This window comes from Pongo pygmaeus, chromosome 4 (genome assembly GCF_028885625.2).
Source record: "Pongo pygmaeus isolate AG05252 chromosome 4, NHGRI_mPonPyg2-v2.0_pri, whole genome shotgun sequence".
NCBI lineage: Eukaryota > Metazoa > Chordata > Mammalia > Primates > Hominidae > Pongo > Pongo pygmaeus.
Genome location: NC_072377.2, coordinates 56,563,488 through 56,585,247, shown reverse-complemented (window position 1 = coordinate 56,585,247; position 21,760 = coordinate 56,563,488).

Sequence of the window (21,760 nt, the reverse complement as noted above, 5' to 3'; positions counted from 1 at the left end):
CTGACTGACTTTTTGTCGTTCGGACCCGCGAGGTCTGCTTTTCAGTTTAACTCTAGAATTGAAACTCACTAACCCGAAGCCAAAGAGCGAAATGATCTTTCAGTAGTCTAAAGTTTGTAAGGTTTTTGTATACTGTTCAGTTCTTCTCACTGCTGGTCTCCTGCCCTTTGTTTATAAGCAAACTTGTGCAACTAGCTGTGGTGTTTTGGTAATTATAAGGACAAGTCTCCATGACTCTGGAGATTTTTAAAAAATGCATTAGTGTAAGGGCGCGAGTAGGGAGGGATTTATCACAGAACAGTGAAAGACCTATTTCACGTCCCCAGGCGTTGATATATAATAATTTTCTCTCGAGAAACTACTTGGAGAGAGAAGACTGTTAGGTGCAACTCGCCGGTAACCTTCTTCAATCATTCTTACTTGTTCCCATCATCTCTTGCAGTCTGCCAAAGACAGTCACAGGAAGGCCACGAAGAACCCCCGCGCTTCCCCCAAAGCTTTTAAAAAGCCATTTCTTATCTAATGGGACTGCCAGTTTTATCTAAAAAGGCCTACAGACACAAACCATAGAAGGCTTAATTTCGGTGTCTTGTTGCCGTGAGAAGACCCGGTGTGTTAGGAAACCCCTTTCTTTATATCTTTCGCAAAATCTAACCCTTGATAAGAGCTGTAAATCCTGGCCGGCCGCATTGGCTGGGCTTGAACGGGTAATGCTTCTCCAAAGCGGAAAGGGAATCTAAGATGCCTAAGTTTCCTCCTGGCCTAGCTGAGGCTTTCTTCCCCAGGAACTAGTTTTGATTTGTTTTTTCTCAAGGAGGATTTCAAATTGGATCTCTCTTCCCTTCCATTTTTATTATAAGTTGTTTTGGAGCGCGTGTATGAAAGCGAAAGTTGGATAGACCTAGGTTGATAAGTTTACCAGTTATGTGGTGTGTTTTTTTTTTTTTTTTTTTTTGGTCTGTTTCTAGTCTCTGGTATTAGATATATGGAGCCTTTTGTCAAGCTGCTTTTGCAAAGCTGATGCTGTTAATCTCAACACGAAGCAAATCTTCCTAGTATTTGGGTGTATTTCCCATATAGATAAACACGTTGACCCTAGCAAAAAAAAAAAAAGATGCCACCACAATGCCAGAAAATAGAGTTTTACCCAGTCATATTCCATCATGCCACTTTTATAAGATGGAATTAAACACCAGAAGCTACCGGAAGCCTGATGACTTATATTTGAGATCCACAAAGCACCGTCACTATCCATCCTCCTTCAAACCAGCCCCCATCTCCCACCCACAGTGTGGTATTTTAACTCCCTAAACCAATAAGCTATTACAAAGAATTATTGCAGATGATAGCAATTCCAAGTAGAAAAGCTTGCATGTGGCTTTGGTGAAACCTTTAGTAATAGGCAATTTCACCTTAATGGTGAAGACAACATATTCCTCTTTTCATTCTGCACCATTGTTGTAAACAAGTATTTTCTTAGTAAGTTCCTAAACTGATAGAAGCAAGACGCATGGTGAAGATGCCCGCATTAAAAGGAGACGTTTGAGGGACTCCACCATGATGGACATGCTCTGAAGTTCAGTGCATGTATCATGACACATTTTGCATTAAAATCCAAGTTAGAATAGCAGGCTTTGTAGTTTTACTTTACCTTGAAGTTCTGAATTGATCTTGGATTATTCTCATTTCCTCAGCTGATTGCTATATGTGGATTTAGTGCATCAAATATATCTGTAAAATTTTGTATACATAAAACTGATTAGCAGTTTATCCGTAATACTTGATCACAGGAGCGACCTCTTGTGTTCAAAGGGGGGATTAGACCCTCTCCTCTCAAAAACGGACTCATTTTGACCTTTGTATATTGTTAGGTCAAAAATATATCCTTGAAAACGGCAATAGTGTGAATCTTTGGTTTGATTCCTTTACTGAGAAAATGAGTATGAGTAGTTATTAAGTGTAGTCCCTATCACCTCCAGGCTGCCTCAGTATATCTGACAGTGTCTTTCAATATAAAAGGGATACTGAAATTTAAGTTCCTCTGGAGTCTGTGGCATCTGCCCATGTGCCCTTGTATACACCTTCCAAAATGAGGCTGTTACAGCCAACCTCCTGATGGGCTCTTAGACTTCTGTTTTTGTGTACTGTTGCTTTCGCTGCTTTAGTTACCATTTAAACATTCCACATCAAACTTAATGTCAGATACAGATTCCTGAACAAACATCATGCTCTCAAGCTACATTTCGAAAATCTAAATAGGTTTTAATTGCAATTGAAAGGTAAAATTACACATTTAGCATTTATTTATCTCCCAGTAACCTCTGGCAGATACAGATGAATTTTAAGTTGGTTCTTTGGGAAATCACAAACAGTAAGACAGCTTATTCCTTCTCATCTAACCAAGACTGGGAAGGGAAAAAGGGCTTTGATCAGCTTTCCAATGGAGGTATAAATTTGGGAATTTATTCCCAGGGAGATGATGCTATATGTTTAGCTCACATAAGAATCAGGTTTGAAAGAGTAGAATAAGTTACACTGCCAGTTTCACTGAGTAAAGTATTCAGATGAAAAAATATGTATAACTGAAGGATTTATATTTTCTGATGTCCACATCATATAATTTGGGGACCAAAATGAAACAGGAACATTTTATTTACCTCTAAAAATTGATATTGAGTAGATGCGTATGTATCCCCTTTTCCCCTGTGTTTATATTTTCTGTGTAGTCTCTAATCATGTAGAATAAGGCTATATAAATCCTCAGTATCTTTAATCATGTCCAAGGGTCAGATAAAATTATGTGCGTTTAAAGGGAGTTACGATTAACCATTTATATTCCACCGCGAATGGGGTGTGGGTGTTTAGAACCAATTTGCCTCTCTTCCTGTTATTGGTGGCTTATTGAGGAACAATCAAGAGAATCTGTGCTCTAATTTCAGAGAAAAGGAAGAGATACCACTGGGTATGAAATGATTGTCTCTTTTTCTTTCCTTTTACTTAAAAAAATACTAAGCAATGATAATAAAGGCAGTTGTTAACAACAACAAACCTTTAGTTGTGATTCTTATTCTGATGCCTCGAACTCCTGCTGCGATTGTGGTTTTGTTGAGTGTCAATTGTTTTATTAACCAGTTAAAACAGTCTGGGTGAATTAGCAAGAATTTTCTCTGCACGAAGAGCTTCCTAGCCTTACTTTCTGAGTTCAGGTAGTTGTTTCTGACACCAGCTTTCCTGGTATTTCTTGGCAGACGACAGGCCAGAAGGCATCGTTCTTGTGCGGTCTGTTGCTCCGTTCTCAGCCGAGATAGAATTTCATGCTCCCGGCATCGGGGCAGCTGCGAAGCCACAAACCTCAGTTCAGTCCTGAGCATGCGAAGGTCCGCAGCTGATTGCAGGGAGGCGTTCGGCCAAGCGAGGACGGAAATTTGTATTCTCCCTTTAAAATTGTGCTTCTGAAAGTATTTACTATGACTTATCAAAAGCGGCTGGCAGTGTCAAGTGAAACCTTTTTTTTTGCTTCCCCCTGCCCCCTAGAACTCCTAAGTGACCAGGAACAGACGATTTTTAACCGAGTTCTGTTGCGTGGAGCCCAGGTTGGCGCTAGTGAGTGCAGTGTGCTGACCCAAGTGGTGGTGGCCCAAGGACGCGCTGACCCGTACATTTGGCAAAGCTTTCATTAAATGTATCAGATTCTCGCGGAAGTGGTTGCAGTCCGGAGAGTGAAACAGCTATCTCTCAAGTCCTGACCGGTTCAGCTGAAATCTACATTTGCACTGAATCTAGCAAAACACCCACGGGTCCGCCCGAGATCTCAGGAAACCCGGAGCAAGTTACCTCCATCTAGTTGATCATTGTTTCTGAAAGGACGGACACCATTTCCCCCACTGCAATCCTGTCCAACGGGCAGCTCTGAGTTTAGCTTTAGCGCCAAAGGGTTGATTTCCCCCACCCGCTGGAGATTTACTGGGGACGAGCGGGGGAGGGGAGGCAAAGGTACCTCGGAGGAGGTCAAGTGGGGGAGGAGGAGGAGCAGCAGAAAATTACCAGCCAAGCAGGGGAGGGAGTTGGAAGCCCGGAAATCTACCAGGATGCCTCAAGTAACCTTCCTTTAAGTCTCAGAATTCAGCCCTCGAAAAACAGCCTCATAAGGTGTCCTGGGAAGGAGTCCTCGGGTGGGCTGCAGAGGTGATGTCAACAGTTACAGCTACTTTATGAATTAAACTGACGGCTAAGGCATGTCGGGACAGTTTAATGTAAGCTGAATGGTGCGTGGACGGGGGCTACTTTTGAAGAGGGGCAATCATTGGTGGCATCTACCAGTATATTCTGCACGTAACAGTAGTTTGGAAGCTGAAGAAAAACCTCTCAAATCCCAGTAAATGCCCAGTCAGTTCGAGAGAGATTTTAGGGACAATTTTGAAGGTCGCTGTCTGCTCCAACTCCACAGAGATGAACAAGAGTGTGAACTCTGGCGCGGGTGTGTTTAGAATTATCTACGACTTCAGATCCATGCTGTTAAAACTCATCAATTCTTTGTGACTTCACGTGGAGAGAATTTGCCCTGCCTCCCTACCTGCTAAATGCCGACTGAGAAAAGGGGCCCAGGAGACGACCCCTTTCAGAAAGAACCGTCACTTCATCAACTCGACTGAGTTATTAACTTGCTCCCCGAAAGGTCAACAACGCCTTCTCTTCTCAGCCGCACCGCGTGGAGATCAATCGCTTTACCCCAGGTAGCCTCTTGTTCAGGGCTCAGGAACTCCTGTCTTAAGGTCCTTCTGGGGCTCAGAAGCTCTGTTATATGTTCTTTCCAAGAACCCCACCTGTCTGCTTTCAAGTACACACGGCGCTAGAAATTTAGCCTAGCCTGAGTCCAGGGATGAGAGAAGAGCTAAACAAAGAGACCCCAACCGTCCCCTTGGCCCCCTGCCCCGCCGTTTTGCGATTTGCCAACCTTCTAACTAGACAGCTCCCTAAGTCTCAGTGTTGCGAGTGAAAGGGAATTTTTCTATTTCATCTTCCCATTGACCGAAGCAGAAAAATTGAACCGAATCTACGCCCCTTGTCCTGATTCCTGCTAGAGGAAAACAGAAAATCATCCCGCAGGTCTCTTTCAGTCCCTGGATGGCGAGCACAGCCCCTGGGAGGCCACACTTAGTTCTTTATTGTGAATCTCTCGCTACTCACGTTCGTTCGGGACCAGGGCCCCGGATGGCCTCGGTTGCCCGTAAGGACGCGAAAGAAGAGGTGAATCCAATCGCTGGCCTAGAGGATAGTGATCAGAAAACCCGAGGATTACTAAACAAGGGGCGGCGGTGTCCCTGCCTCATGGGGTTGGCGTGGCGCGGGGGGTAGGCTGCAAGACCCTCCAGGCTCCTGCATGCAAGGAGTGAGAAAGAAAGTGCAGCCTCCGGCAGCCTGCTTATAAATGCAACCTTTCGGAAGATGAAACTTGCAGTCTTAGGTTGTCCTCCTTTATGTCCATGTTCCAATCCTCTGGGCTTTCCTCGAAATGAATAAAATTGTGGAAATGAATGAATGAGAATATCACTTTAATTGTTTCAAACTCATTGTCAAGTCACCTTTTCTGCCATCTGCCAGAGGTTCAATTTGCGCTTCTTGTCTACATTCCAGAAAATTGTAAGGACGTTTCCTCTGCATCTGTCTGCCTTGTTGGCAGCGTGCGGAAACGATAACTGCACAGTTATTGGTACAGAATATTTTCATGACTAGCTTCATTCTAAATATCACCCCAAAATACAGATATCCTACTTCTTAATTGGCATTATTCAGGTTTATTCACTTTGCGTTGCAAATGTTTGAATTAGAAAACAGGAGAGAACTCCCGCAGCAGAGATGCATTTCTGTGCTCTCCCGTCAGTCACAGAACCCACACTGGGTGATTAGCCAGAGGGGCGGGCTCCTTTGTTGACTTAAGAGTTCACCAGGCAAGATGGAACAATTATCTTGTTGCTTCTTCTTAACTGTCTATTGTTGACTTATTTCTGGTATGCTTCCATTGTACAAAATTCGATCCAAAAATGAAGAATAAATCGTTAGTTAAAAAGGTAATAATGATAATAGGTCTACTTTAATTTTACCTGGCTTTGTTAATAGATAGTCTATACCTGACACTCATATACATGAGATGTCGAAAGTATATAGCATATCATTTATGTATAATTATATATGTTGTAATTATATGCTAATGATACCATCATTTAACGTTACAAGATAATTCTATAAAAAACTTGAAATTCTATTTTTGATATATATAATACCCTCTTTAAAAGAAAATAATTGTCAGGCTTAAAAATGATATTCAAGGGTGATTTTATCAAGAGAACAGAATCTGAAGCTTCATGAACTAAAATCCTATCAAGCAAGGTGGTCCATAACTAGGTTGCTTTGGGTTAATGATAACTTAAAATACTCTTGTTTTTGTAACTTTTTGTGCACAAAATGCACATTTTTAAGTTGTGCATTTCAATGTGTTTTTTACCACTTATTATTCTGAAATCTTCAGTCACATCATTTCAGCAGGAAATAAAACCTGAATAAGTCCTAGGCAATGTGTAAGGAATAAGTATGATTTAACTTTTGTAGCTTAACGATATTGTGCTGATCTTTAAACGCAAATATTAATATATTGAAATTAATATAAGTAGATAATTTCATCACCTCCTAATTTATAAAAAATGGAAAAGCAAGTATAACAAGCTGCTTTACTTTCTATAATGTCTATTTAAGGACCTATTACCAAAATATAGTAATAATAGGATTCATATATGTGTAACACATATGTAGCTATCACTCTATTATTGGAGAGTTCAGTCTAGTTATAAACACATTGAACTATCATATGATGTGTGCCATCACTTGAATGTTGCTAAATTGATGCTATGCTATATTTTAAGAATCTCCCTTTTCTTTCCAGATACATGTACTAGCCCAGGAAGATCCCTGCATCTTGAACAGTAATGCTAAATTGGAAACTATGTCATTACCCATAAGTAGAATCCTCCTGACTTTCAGTTAAATATCAGGACCCAAATTACTTTATGTCTCACTTCAGAACGTAGCACAATGTGCTATTTTATCTTCTTGGCCCAGTCTTTGGATTTATTCTATACTCTCCGTGTTACAAGCTGCACAAACCATTGGTGACAATGAGAACCACTCTATATAGTTTCACTGACTTTGGATTCTCATATAATGTATGAACAAGTATAAGTCATATCTTTTAGGTCTTGACGATGTGTTTCTTCCAATTCTAAAGTGTTAGTATAGTTGTCCCTAATGTCACGTGATACGTCTCTTCGTTGTCCTATACCCAAGCCATAGCAGATCTGATGTGACTTTGGATATACCATGTGAGGGCAAGCATTTTCTTTTGGGTTAGGCCATCAATGAGGAAGAAACATGAGTAGAGCTCTCAAAGCAGAGGAAAATGTAAGTGGATGGAAAAAAAATCACACTTTTGAATATAGTATTGGAGAAAGAATTGAGTGTGGGTGACTTTATTAGCTAGCAGAAGAAAGAGTGAAAATAGGTGCTTGGCTAAGATGAGAAAAGTAATCAATTTTGAAAACAGAGAAAGCTTATTTAGAAAAAGAAAACATGGAGTAAATGTCAAGAGGAACATAAAGAAATGGGGCGTGGTGACCCAGTTCATCTGATAGAATAGGCGTTTAAGGGCATAACCCAGGTCCGAAATAGGTAGTGGATGGAACTAGGGAACAGTAGATTCATAATTATTTTAACTTGGCATTTAAAACTTTAAAATCTGAGTTGAGGGTTTTTTTAATGGTAGAAAAGCAGCTTATTTGGCAATAATTTTAAAAACTTGTCGCATCTTTAGTCACACTAGACTGTTCACCTTTGTAAACTACTCACTATCAGTAAACTGTCAGTATAGAAAATACAAACTAAAAGTACTAGAAATATAATACGGATTTCTCTTTTCAATGTAACTAGGTTTATCTAACAATAAGATTCAGGATTCAGAAAAGGAAAAAGACCAGATCTGAGAAGGAATTTTAAAAAATGGTTTCAAAGTTTTCCAGAGTTTTGTTAGCCATTGCCCTTTCTGCAGACATGGTTATATCAGAAAGTGTAATTCAAATATTTGCACTGCTTACTTACACCACAATAAAAAGGGAAAGATGTTGTGAAAACACTGTGTCATGCTCAAATTTATGCAAAACAACTTGAAAGGCTGCCAGCAACACTGTTGTTATGTTAGCAGTTCTGATCTGGCTTCACATTCTCCTAGAGGAGTTCTTCTGATGTGAGAAGAATGTAAACCCAAACCACAAGCGAGTATTCATTGCACCTATGCACTTGGGAAGAGTTTGGGTGCCCAAAATGTCAGAAAAATCAGATACAGTTGTTCTCTTAGCATCTATTCTGGAGGTCACAAGGAAGGAATGCCTGCACATGTGCATAAACCAACATGCCCATAAAAGCCTGATAGGAGGCAGCAGTGCCCCATAAAAGGTCACACCCAGCCAGAATCCAGCAACGTTGGAACAGCGTCTGTTATGGAGAAGAAATATGAGTCTGACAGCAGCAACAGCAGCAGCAGAGAAAGATGGATTGGGGATTAATCATGGTAAGATACTGAGCAAAAGAGACAACAAATTCTGCCAAGCATGAATCCTTCTCTACTCACAGGTTTCACAAAATACACTCCTCAAAGTACAAGCTGGTTGGCCAAGGTCAGGTTGATCTTTGCTAGGCTAAAGAAGCAGCTGCTGAGTGTTTCCCACGGCAGATGGAGAACACCTAAGGATTTTTTACTGTTAAAAAAAAATAATTTGTGTTTCAGCAGTAGAAATACTCCTGATAACACACGTGATCAAAATTGCATTCCCCCTCAGTTCTCATGACATTCACTTTGGGGTAATACCATTTAAAAAATATTATTGGTAGCTGTTAGCCTGTGGCTTTCCAGGGCCTTACTTTTAATGTATTTCCCTTGTCTTTCTAGATTTAACATATTGCCTCATTTCATAATCTCCCTTCATTGAGATCATTTGTATAAGCAAAACATGTTACATGACAGTCTTTGGAAGACTGAATAGGCGCCACTAAATTGTGCAGTTTAGAGGGCTCTAGGCAAGGCCACCCAGACTGAAATAGTAGCCCCTCTATATCTGTCAAAGCATCTCAAATAACTCTAAGAAAGATTTACTACTTTGACAATCATAAAGACTCTTTAGTTTTCAGGAGGTTTTGTTTAGTTTTGTTGGTTGGTTATTTAATGCCAAAGCTTTCTGTAATTGATTTTTCCTGCTTCTTTACCCATTTGTACCATTATGAAGATTTCTATAATAAGCATGCCAATAATAAGAAAAAAGAAGGAAAGAAGGAGTTGAAAAGGAAACAAAGATGATAAACCTAAAAATAAGTGATATGCAATGGAATACTATTCAGCAATTAAAAGGAAAGAACAACTGATACATACTTTAACATGAGTGAGTCTCAATATGCTGAGTAAAAGAAGCCAGAACAAAAATGGGCAGTCTATAATTCTACTTATGTAAAACTCTAGGATATATAAACTAGTGTTTGACAAACTGATAGTGAAAGAAATCAGATGAGTGGTGACTGTGGGATGGAGTAGGTGAAGGGTAGATGTGAAAGGTAGAGATTAAAAAGGGGCTGGAGGAAATTTTTGGAAGTGATAGACATATTCCTTAATTTAGTGATGGACATATTCCTTAATTTATATTCCTTATTTTGATTGTGGTGATAGTTTAATGGGGGTATGCTGTGGCAAAGCTTACCAAATTATATATTTTAAATACGGGCAGTTCATTGTATATCATTTATACCTCAATAAAGCTATTAAAAAGAGAAAAGAAACTGCATTGTGTTGTCCTGTTGTTATTGTTATTAGTAGTATTATTACATAATTTTTACAATAAAGGGGAAAGGGCAAATACGCAGCACTTTATTTATCAAATAAGGTATTTGAAGGGAGAAAAAAAGGAGTTTAGCTCAGCCTAATTGGGGTTTGGTCAGTGGGTACTCGGGAATACCAATCTGAATTTTCTATTGCCTAATACTACAATTTTAAGCACTTTCCCATCTTGTAATACTACTCTTCAGGATCCCAAGACAGGCTTCCCAGAAAACATCTCTATTATTTTGCTTTCCCCAAAGTCAAATTAATTCTGTAATTCCTAGCACTCTGGATTATTTTTTTCAACACATCACTTTATAATTTGTTTACATATAGGATTTGCCACCATCTTCCAAGACTCAAAAAAAAGTTTTTGAGGAGAGAGTCAATATCTGGACCATTACTGTAAACTGTTGTCTCTACAAATTTTCGGTGAATTATCAAATGGTCCCCCAGCCAGATAGTTGGGCTCCTGCTGCCTTTGGCCGAACTTCCTCAGACATCAACTGCTGGTTCACCCAAATGCTTGCCTGAACAAACACACCATTTCCTGGCTACCCTGTTTTCTTGGCCCACAGGACCCTGGAGTCAGCCTGATCCATATCTGAGTTCTTCATACCCGTTGGGCACTCCCTCTGAGACTTGGCTGCACCCCAAGTCTTTCCAGACAGGTTTGCCACCTTCTCTTTCTGACCCTTGTGAATGAGGCTCCAGCATATCCATATCCCACTCCTTTTTCCTCATGAACTTAATTTGCTATGAGCTGACTTCAATATCTGATTTTCAAGTAGTCATATCGGCTCTATGGTAAATCAATCAGCCACAGACAGACTTTTCTGTGAGGCAGAGGGAAGGAAGAAGGGAAATGATTTAACTGTGATGTGTTTAAATACAAGATTTATTTCTTTTCATGTTTTGGATTTGGGGTTTAAACATCACTGATCAGGGAAAAGATCGGTCAGTTTCTTTGTGGATCATATTTGTAAGTCTTTCCACAGGGCAGGACATGTACCCAGTGAGGGAGCAAATAGCTTCATTAAGGACAGGGATGGGTATGAAGCATTTAGGGGCAAGAGAGCTGGAGCTAGATTAAGAGCATTAGTATTGACTAGAATCCTTTCTTTATACTCTGATCAGAGGCACACAGCTGACATGTCTTGTAATATATTTCTGTGTTTGCTAGAAGCATTCTGCTTTGAAATTTTTCTCTTATCAGAAACTTTTAAAACAAAAAAATCACATTAAAAGATTGATGTGAGGAAAATTTTTCCTATTTTTTTTCCTCTCTGAGGAGGAGATTGCTATTTGTTTAAAAAAAACTCCTTGTTCCCTTGACTTCATTCTTCCTAATATAATCCTGATATTTGTGTTTGTTTACGTATTGGCTATATTCCCAGCTAAAATACTCTGTTTTCTAGCCTCTCTTATAGCTAGGAGTGGCTGATAAGTAGAGGTTGCCATGTGAGTCTTCGGGGAAAACTACTTACAAGGGGGACAGACAACTGGCACAAACTTCTCTGACATTTTTTTCTTTCCCTTCTTCTTGACTAGAACCTGGGTATTGTGGCTGGAATTCCATCACCCTCTTTTCACTTTGGGGTGACACCGAGGATGGAAGTCAGATGCAATGGGTGTTGCCTGGATCACTGATTATTTTCAAGAACCATCATATTGTCTTTGGACTGTGGAGTTATATATTGCTGTATAACAAGTTACCTCAACTTTAGCAGCTTAAAACAATATCCATTTATTATCTCAGTTTCTTTGGGTCAGAAGTCTGAGCATGGCTTGACCAGTGCCTTTGTCCAAGGTCTAAGAAGGATATCATCAAAGTGTTTACCAGGCAGCATTCTCATCTGGAGGCTTGACTAGGCAAAGAATCAGCTTCTGAAATCACTCGGATTGTTGGAAGAATTCATTTTTCTTGGAGTTGTATGACTGAGGTCTCCATTTTGTTTTCTTGTTGGCTGTTGGTCAGAGACTACTTGTCAGCAACTAGGACCTTGATCTCCATAGCTCATATCATGGCTATTAGCATCTTTAGGGCCAACAGTAGAATCTTTCTCTCTTCAAGAATTTCTCTCCTCTTTTAAGGGATTTCACCTGATGAAGTCGGTTAACCCAGGATAATCTCCCTTTTTATTTACTCCAAATCAACTGATTTGGGACCTTAATTACATCTGCAAAGTCCTTTCACTTTTGCCATATAATGTAACCTAATCATGAGAGTGACATCCTATCGTATTCACAGGTCCTGTCCACACTCAAATGACATATGTATAACAGGAAGTGAGGCTGCTGGAGGCCATCTTAGAATTCTGCCTATCACAACTCTTTACCTGTGGGCTTCCTGCACATTAAGATGATAAGCCCTTCATTCCTTTCACCAAAGTAGACAGGCACATCTCTAATACTTGCAGCCAAAAAATTCCTGTTACAAGCTCTGGAAATGTAAGGAAAATAATAGAGTAAAGTATACTCAATTATTTCCCTTAATTTTACAAATTATTTCTTTTATTCTGGGAATGCAAAGGAATAATTGAGTAAAAAGAAATTGATTTCAGGCTGGGTGCAGTGGCTCACACTGTAATACCAGCACTTTGGGAGGCTGAGGCGGGTGGATCATTTGAGGTCAGGAGTTTGAGACTAGCCTGGCCAACATAGTGAAACCCATCTGTACTAAAAATAAAAAATCAGCCGGGGCATGGTGGTGGGCGCCTGTGGTCCCAGCTACTTGAGAAGCTGAGGCAGGAGAATCACTTCAACCGGGGAGGCGGAGGCTGCAGTGAGCTGAGATCTCACCACTGCACTCCAGCCTGGGCAACGGAGTGAGACTCTGTGTAAAAAAAAAAAAAAAAAAAAAGAAGTTGAGGCCAGGTGTAGTGGCTCACACCTGTAATCCCAGCACTTTGGGAGGATGAGGTGGGAGGATTGCTTGAGCCCAGCAATTTGAGACCAACCAGGGAAACATAGTGAGACCTCCTGTATCTAAAAAAAATAATAATTTTAAAAAGCAGGGCATAGTGCCACATTCCTGTAGTCCCAGCTACTCGAGAGGCTGAAGTGGGAGGATCACTTGAGACTGGGAGGTTGAGTCTGCAGTGAGCTAGGGTTGCGCCACTGCACTCCAGCCTGGGTAACAGAGTGAGACCCTGTCTCAAAAAATAAAATTTCAAAAAGTAGAGTGAAAAGTGAAGGCTCTCCTTCAAATATACCAATATGTCTTTACTCCCTAAAGGTAGGCACTGTTAGCCACTTTTTGATTATCCTAGCCCCAAAAGGACAAAAAGTGTATACAAATAGGTATGTATTATATATAATAACATACATAATTGTATATTCATAAACCTATACACATCTCTATGTACTATAAATCAAATCATACAATACATAATATTCTGGAAAAGTTTTGTTAATGACTTCCAGCCAAATATCACCAGGAATTCACCTGCACTTGAACAAGCTGGGTTCCTTGTTCATTGCCACAAGGGAGACTACACATCATGGGGTATTGTGGAGTGTCTTAGTAAGAGGGTATTAGGATTTAGAGAATTTGCGCTTTGTTTGGGTGATCTGGGGAGAGTTCAAGGAAATGGGGGTTTGCTCACTTTGGATTGGATGCTATCAGGAAATGGAGATAATTCTATTATTGAGCACCTTAATAAATCTTTTCCAGAAGGAGGAAAGACAAGAAGGAAAATAAAGCTGTAACTGGTAAAGCAGAAGCAATCACTTAAATTAGCCAGGAGAGTGAGATGTTTGGTATTTCTGTGGTTTCTACAGTGACCTTGTTTTTGTCTTGTGCTTAGACAAAATTATGAATGGTCTCATTTTTTGTATCACTTCTTCACAGTCACAGAGTTACCTCATCTCATGCTGATATTCCCTGAGAATGTTTTGGTACAAGAGGAGAACATCAAGCCCTGGCTATGAGAGCCAGGCCAACTCCTGACAATGCTGAGACCCAGCTGTAAGTGTCAGACCAGTTCCCATATGTCAGGGGCTGCTTTTATTTTCATCTCAAAGAACATCTCTGATGAGAAAAAAAAGATACAAATTAGATGATATATTGTATTGCATTGGGGATAGAAGAATTATAAATTGTCCATTACACATATAATTCATATTATATAGGGTCATGCTGTGGTTGCTAATTCCAGACTTTATTAGGTACATTTCAATGTTGTGCAAAAAATGTCCTTTGTTGGTGGGAGCTATATATATTCTCCTATCAACATAGGACATGTGTTTTATATATGTGAAAATGTACACACATATACATATATGAAATACATGTTTTCTATGTATTTTATATAACTATACTTTTAAAGAGAAAGCATAACTCTATGTCTATAAAATGTATATAACATACATAATATATATACTTTTTAAAGAGAAAGCATCAACTCTCACATTCTAAATCAGTATCAAGTTAGAGTTTGTAGGATTTATCTTGATTAGTCTTTGTTTCAAAATTGTATAAAATAAACAACTAGCTGCTGCTGCTAATATCAACATTTTCTAAAAATATGTTGAGTATGTTGTGTTCTTCTAAATATTTATCTTTTAAAAATAATCTCAATAAGCTATACTTTGGGAATCTTTTTGGGTGGGCAAATAAATACTTCCAACAGAAACAAAATGAAGAACAGTTCTGCTCTCCTCTAGCATTTACAGAGACATTCTCTTCTTGTCTAGTATTCTAAATGTTCTTGGTCCAAAATACATTGTCTATAATGATTTTCTCTCTAAAGCTGGAGCAAGAGACATTCCACTCCAGCAGCTAGCCTTTTTTCTCATCTGTTGGAGAAAGAGGCCCCTTCCAAACTTATTCTGAAGTTCCCACTGGAAACTTCAGAATAAGTATCTCACATTTCTAGTCTTTCAAGCAAGTGTTATAAATCTTATCTACAAAGTAATTGGAGTTATCTGAAAGGGAATATGGGCTGCTTGTCTACATTAGTTAAGATAACTTGTAATTTCTTGGGAAGAAAATTCAGAAAATGAAAGTTATCTCTATGGAATTCCAGTATTCAAAGGATGAAATCTCTCACAAAATTTTCCATGTAATATGGTTCAAAAAGGTGTAATATAAGCATGCTACCGCACCTTCTTTCCCCTCTGTAACTCCTGGAAAGATGCCACAGAGCATGCAGTTTACATCTAGTCCTTGCTTGACGTTAGTAAGAAATTACTGTTGATCAGCTTAACAGACAATAGGGGACCAAATTCACTGTTCTGTCTTCTGGTCTTTGTTCTTGACAGGTGTTCTATCCACTTGCCTTCCACAGTCTGTAAACTGGAATACTGCTTCATGTCCAGTTCACATGGCAAATTGAAAGGAAAAGAATGACTCTTGAGAAGGCGGAATGATGAAGCAGTTGATTTTTAGCATCCTCCACTTCTTAACCTGTCCTCTATTGCTCAGTCAGGTACTGTGGCCAGGATGCCTGAGGACCCTGCTGAGGCATCTTATCAGTCTCTGAACTCTATGAGGAGAACTCGGATGCCCATGCTGGTTCCAACAGAGCTCAAGGGCCCGAAAAGTGGGTGGGTGAGGGAGTGAACAAGTTCTCCCGGCCCTGATTTGTCTATTTAAGGCTTGTTCCCAACACCTATCAGGCTGTTGAAGTGCATTTATTACTCTCAGGTAATGTCTCTGGTGGGTTGAGGCAGCCCCATATCATTTAAAGTTTGGTTGGTTTTCCAGCACCAAACCAGAAAAAGCATTTTGCAGGTAATTGTTTCACAAAGAAGCAATAAAGAAGCAGATTTCATAAAAGCAGAAATGGAAAGTCTATTCCTAAAGATGGTTAAAGTGTAAGTCTTAGTTGCAATACAGATGAGACATAAACAAAGCAAATTTTCTTTTTCTACTACTGCAATAAGTTCCTCTACCATTAAATATTACATTTTAATATACATGGTTGATCTGAAAAAATAAGATAATTGATGTGAAAATAATTTGTAAATATAAAGCAGATTAGTTCTATAAGCAGTATAGTTACAATAGTAGTGATAACATTATTACTATTATTTTACTCTTGTTGCTGTTACTGGTGGTAGTGATAGTCAATTCCTGTTCAAATGGCAGAAGACTTAAGACTGGGAAATACACTAGGGGTTTAATTGTTAATGACTTGCTGATGATTTATTCTAGCTCCGTAGAAATATATAGGTTTATTATTTTCTCAGTGATCCTAGGAAAATAATATATCATATTATATAATATGCACATAAATACTAATGTGAGCACATATTCACTAATGTTGTACGTATATAAGTATCAGCCATGGTGTAATGCATAATATTATATTACAAAATTATAATGTAGACTCCACACACATTATAATAAAATACACATCAAGTTAAAATGGAGTTAAACCTCATATCAAAGACATCAATTATCATATATTTTAATTAGAAACCTATCTTTAGTTTCTTTGCTAAGCACAAATTATTTATTATAATATTGTGTAAAAATGTTAAATTGACCTTAGAAAGGCACGCAGTCATGCTTACTTGTACACTTCAAGCACGTTATATAATATTTTACTAACGAGTACCATCAGTACGTCTAAGGAAAGCAGCTTAGGGTAGTTTAAACAAATGATTAGTGTAGACAATATGGCCTTAAATCTTTTCTGCTCTTCATATGCCTGTAGAGATAGGAACCTATTTTATAGGTAAATGCAAGTGCTGAAATTATAATCTTAATGTGCATATTTAATTGGCTTTATATGTCACAATACTTTCACTCCAGGCATTTTAAAAATATGCCTTATCTAGAGAGTAAAGGCTGTTCTTGTACCTTCATTTCAGTGAGAATGTAGAATGACTCTTTTGTGTCTCTATATGTAAGACTCTTTGTAGCATTTCCAGGAGCAATAATGTGTATTGAGTCATCCGCAAATCCTGTTATCTTTTGTGATATTCATTCATGAATAAGGTAGGAAGAGGCAAGCAGAGTTCCGAGTTGAGGTAGAAGCTATAGCAAAATGGTAACCTAAGACAATTTTAATTCATGTGTAAAATCTCAAGCCCACTTTGGCTGTATTTTCCAGAATCTTTCACCATATGCCTTAGAGCAGAAGTTAACCTCTAGGGTTTGGTACTGGGGAGATGGAGAGATAACTCCATGATTTGTATGAAATACCGTTATTCAACCAATTTGAGGGACTGGTAAAGAGTTTTGAGAATTATGATTTATTATTACTTTACCTAACTTACCTAATTGAACGAAGTGTAAATGTTTATCATTTAAATACATAATAAAATAGATTTCCTTCTACTGGCAACTTTGACCCAGTTCTTACAGGGCATAATTTGGTTGGTCTGTCTATATACAATTTCAAAAGAGCCGGATGTAAAGTGACAGTCATTTTCGGTATTTATTTTCATATGGAGAGAAAAATCTCTAGAAAATAGACATTTCATTTTAAGAGACAAGGTCTCATTCTGTCATCCAGGCTGGAGTGCAGTGGTGCAATCATAACTCACTTCAGCTTTGAACTCCTGAGCTTGAGCAATCCTCCCACCTCAGCCTCCTGAGTAGCTAGAATTACAGGTGAACACCACCATGCCTAGCTAATTTTAAAAAACTTTTTTTTGTAGAGACAGGGTCTCGCTATGTTGCTCAGGCTGGTCTCTAACATTCCTAGCCTCAAGCAATCCTCTCACCTTGGCCTCCCAAAATAATGGGATTATAGGAATGAGCAACCATGCCCAGCTGACTAAATATTTTTGATCAATCCAGATAGTTGCATTGCATTGATATAGCTTTTAAAAGCAACTATAGTAATAGTTTTGATAGGCTGCACACAAAATAAATGTGCAACTGATGGGCACATACATTTTAAAAATTATATTATTTACCTGGCTGACTAAAATTTTTGATCAATCCAGATAGTTGGCATTGAATTGATATAGTTTTTAAAAGCAACTATAGTAATAGTTTTGATAGACTGCACACAAAATAAATGTGCAACTGATAGGCACATACATTTAAAAAATCATATTCTATTTACCTTCCTGTAATGATCCATTTATCTGACCTTCATATTGCAGTAAATTGTATAACTTCATAAGTGTCTCTATTCTTCTTTATACCTTTGCTAATTAATAAAAATTACCTAAAACACATTTTTTTGTTCTTTGAAAGCATTTTTGTAACTCTTTTATAAATGTTATTTTTATATGTAAATATGAACAATCGTGATTTTTTAAAATGGTAAGATGCAATTTTTCTGAAGTGGGGGCAGCTATAGTTTATTTTATTTTATTTTATTTTATTTTATTTTATTTTTATTTTTTGAGACAGGGTCTTGTTCTGTCACCCAGGCTGGAGTGCAATGGCACAATCTTGGCTCACTGCAACCTCCACATCCTGGGCTCAAATGATCCTCCTGCCTCAGCCTCCCAAGCAGCTGGGACTACAGGCATGTGCCACGATGCCGGGCTGATTTTTGTATTTTTTGTAGAGACAGAGTTTCTCCATGTTCCCCAGGCTGGTCTCAAACTCCTGGGCTCAAGGGATCCGCCCACCTCGGCCTCCCAAAGTGCTGAGATTACAGGCGTGAGATACCTCACCCAGTCAAAGGGCAGCTATGTTATAACTCACTTTGAAAGATGAAAAAATTAAAAATTGACTTACTGATGAACCATTGTGCTGTCTTAAACTTCCTTAAGCTTGGTATTCTTTCAGAGTACCTTAGGGGAATTTTAGGGCTCAACTCATTGAGTTTTAAATGAATAGTTACGAAAAATATATTTTATGTTGAATCAGTGGACTGGCATCAAAGACACAACACACTCCAAAGGTTTAATTAGAGGACTATTAATGAAGGGATTATGTATGGAAATGTGGGCAAGGTTAAGGGATCCAGCAGGGCTAGGGAAGCACATGAGACTAACAACAGTGGGGAGTTCTGAGTCCTGGCCTAGGATCCTGAAAGCTGGGGAAAAGAGGATGCTGTTATGAGTGGTGGCTGTAGGGAAACAATATCACTACCAAAACTGCAGTGACCTGAAGGTCACAAAAGGATAAATACTGTGGACTCCTTCTTCCAGCCTTCCCATTGCCTGCCAGTACCTTCTATTCATTGATCTCAACTAGAAGCCAGAGGACAGCCTCCTGTGGCACAGACCAAGTCAGAGGAGGATGGAAGTGGATCTGCTAAATCAGAGGAAAACAATTAGTGTTAGTTTTTTATGTTTGTGGTAACAAATTATCACAAGTTTAGAGACTAATATCAACACAAGTTTATTATCATACAGTTCTGGAGATCAGAAGTCCTACATTCAAGAAGTTGGCAGGAGGCTGGGCGCAGTGGTTCATGCCTGTAATCCCAGCACTTTGGGAGGCCAAAGAGGGTGGATCACGTGAGGTCAGGAATTCGATACCAGCCTGGTCAAGATGGTAAAACCACATCTCTATTAAAAATACAAAAATTAGCTGGGTGTAGTGGCTCACGCCTGTAATCCCAGCTACTCAAGAGGCTGAGGCAGGAGAATCACTTAAACCCAGAGGCAGAGGTTGCAGTGAGTGGAGATCACACCACTGCACTCCAGCCTGGGTGACAGAGGAGACGCCATCTAAAAAAAAAAAAAAAAAAGAAAAAGGAAAAAAAGAGATTGGCAGGGATGCCTTCCTTATGGAAGCTCAGGGGAGAATTGATTTATTTGTCTTTTCCAGATTCTAGAGGCTACATATTTTGCTTCACTTTTGACTCCTTCCTCCAATCACTTCAACCTCTGCTTCCATTGTCACATCCTCTTTCACTCTGACTTTCCTGCTTCTTCTCATAAGGACCCTTGTGATTCGTTGGGCCCACCTGGGTAATCTCTTCATTTTAAGATTCTTAACTTAATCCCATACATTGCAAAGCATGGTAATATATTCACAGATTCTGAGGACTGGCAGGTGAATATCTTTAGGAAGCGAGTTTTCTGTGTACAGACCACAGATCCCAGCTAGCTATAACTATGAAAGAAGTTGATGTCTCTGCTATAGGGGAGAGTAAAACTAAAGACTGTGTACACATTTTGCAGTGAAGAAGGAATTGCTTTTTATAATTTGAAAAGTATTTTCTTTTTTGAAGGATGCAAAAATTATTGAACTAGTGTTCCATTGAATTTTAACTGTTGTATATATTTAGTCCTTTATGTTTGAATGCTTTCTTTTTTTTTTTTTTTTTTTTTTTTTTTTTTTTTTTTTTCTTTTATTGTAATTATTATTATTATTATTATTATTATACTTTAGGTTTTATGGTACATGTGCCCAATGTGCAGTAAGTTACATATGTATACATGTGCCATGCTGGTGTGCTGCACCCACCAACTCGTCATCTAGCATTAGGTATATCTCCCAATGTTATCCCTCCCCCCTCCCCCCAACCCACAACAGTCCCTGAAGTGTGATGTTCCCCTTCCTGTGTCCATGTGTTCTCATTGTTCAATTCCCACCTATGAATGCTTTCTAAAGTAGCCACTTTCCAAGTTACCCTCTCCACATCTCATGGCAAGAATACTTTGAGATTTTTCATAAACAGACTTGGAAAAATAATAACAGCTAGGTTTTATTGAGTTATTATGATTTTCTAGCCACTTTCACATGCCATTTCTACAATACCCATAAAAATAAGATACTACTATTAGCAATAATTTATTTTATTTATTACTAATATTATTATTATTATTATTTAGAGACAAAGTCTTGCTCTGTCATCCAGGCTGGAGTGTAGTGACGCGATCATAGCTCACTGCAACCTCAAACTCCTGGGCTGAGTAATCCTGCCACCTCAGCCTCCAGAGTAGCTGGAACTACAAGTTCACACCACTGTGCTTGATTATTTTTTTTTTAAATTTTTTGTAGAGATGGTGGGGAAGGTCTCACTATGTTGTGCAGGCTGGTTTCGAACCCCTGGCCTCAAGCCTTCTGTCTTGGCCTCCTAAAGCACTGGGATTACAGGAATGAGCCACCATGCCTGGCCATCAGTATTTTAAAGATGATGAGGCAGAAGCATAAGTTAAGTAATACACTTTAGGTAGTGTAACTAATGTGTAATGCGTGGATATGTTATCATTTTCTATTTGTTTTCCCTAGATCAACTTTCCACCCTTCTCTGCCCTCCTGTGAGAGGCTGAACTATTCACACTGCCTCAACCACATTCTCTTTTCCCCTGGCTTCTGGTTGGCTTTAGCCAATGGGACATATTAACAGGGTCTTAATGGTGGAGGAAGAAAGAAAAGGAGAGATTTTCCCCTATCCTACTGCCACTTCCTGTTCCTTTCCTGCCCTGCTAGGGAGGGTATTCTTCCCTATACAATCATAGCTATTACTGGTGCCCATTCCACTTCCATACCACATTCTGGTAACACTGTTTCTTGAGTTCTTGGCGGGTCATAATGGCTGCGGCTGCTTTTTTTTTTTTTTTTTTTTTTTTTTTGAGGTGGTGTTTTGCTACTGTCACCCAGGCTGGAGTGCAATGGCGTGATATCAGCTTACTGCAACCTCCACCTCCCGGCTTCAAGCAGTTCTCTTGCCTCAGCCTCCCAAGTAGCTGGGATTACAGGCATCTGCCACACGCCCGGCTAATTTTTGTATTTTTGATAGAGACGGGGTTTTACCATGTTGGCCAGGCTGCCCTGACCTCAGGTGATCTGCCTGCCTCGACCTCCCAAAGTGCTGGGATTACAGGTGTGAGCCACTGCACCTGGCCAATGGCTTCCCATTTTTGCTAGCCCCTTGTTTCTTCACCATCCCTTGTTGTTTTTCTCAATCTTCCCAACACCTCTGCAAATAATTCCTTCCTTAAATTATTTCCAGTTTAACTACTCTGAACGTGCCA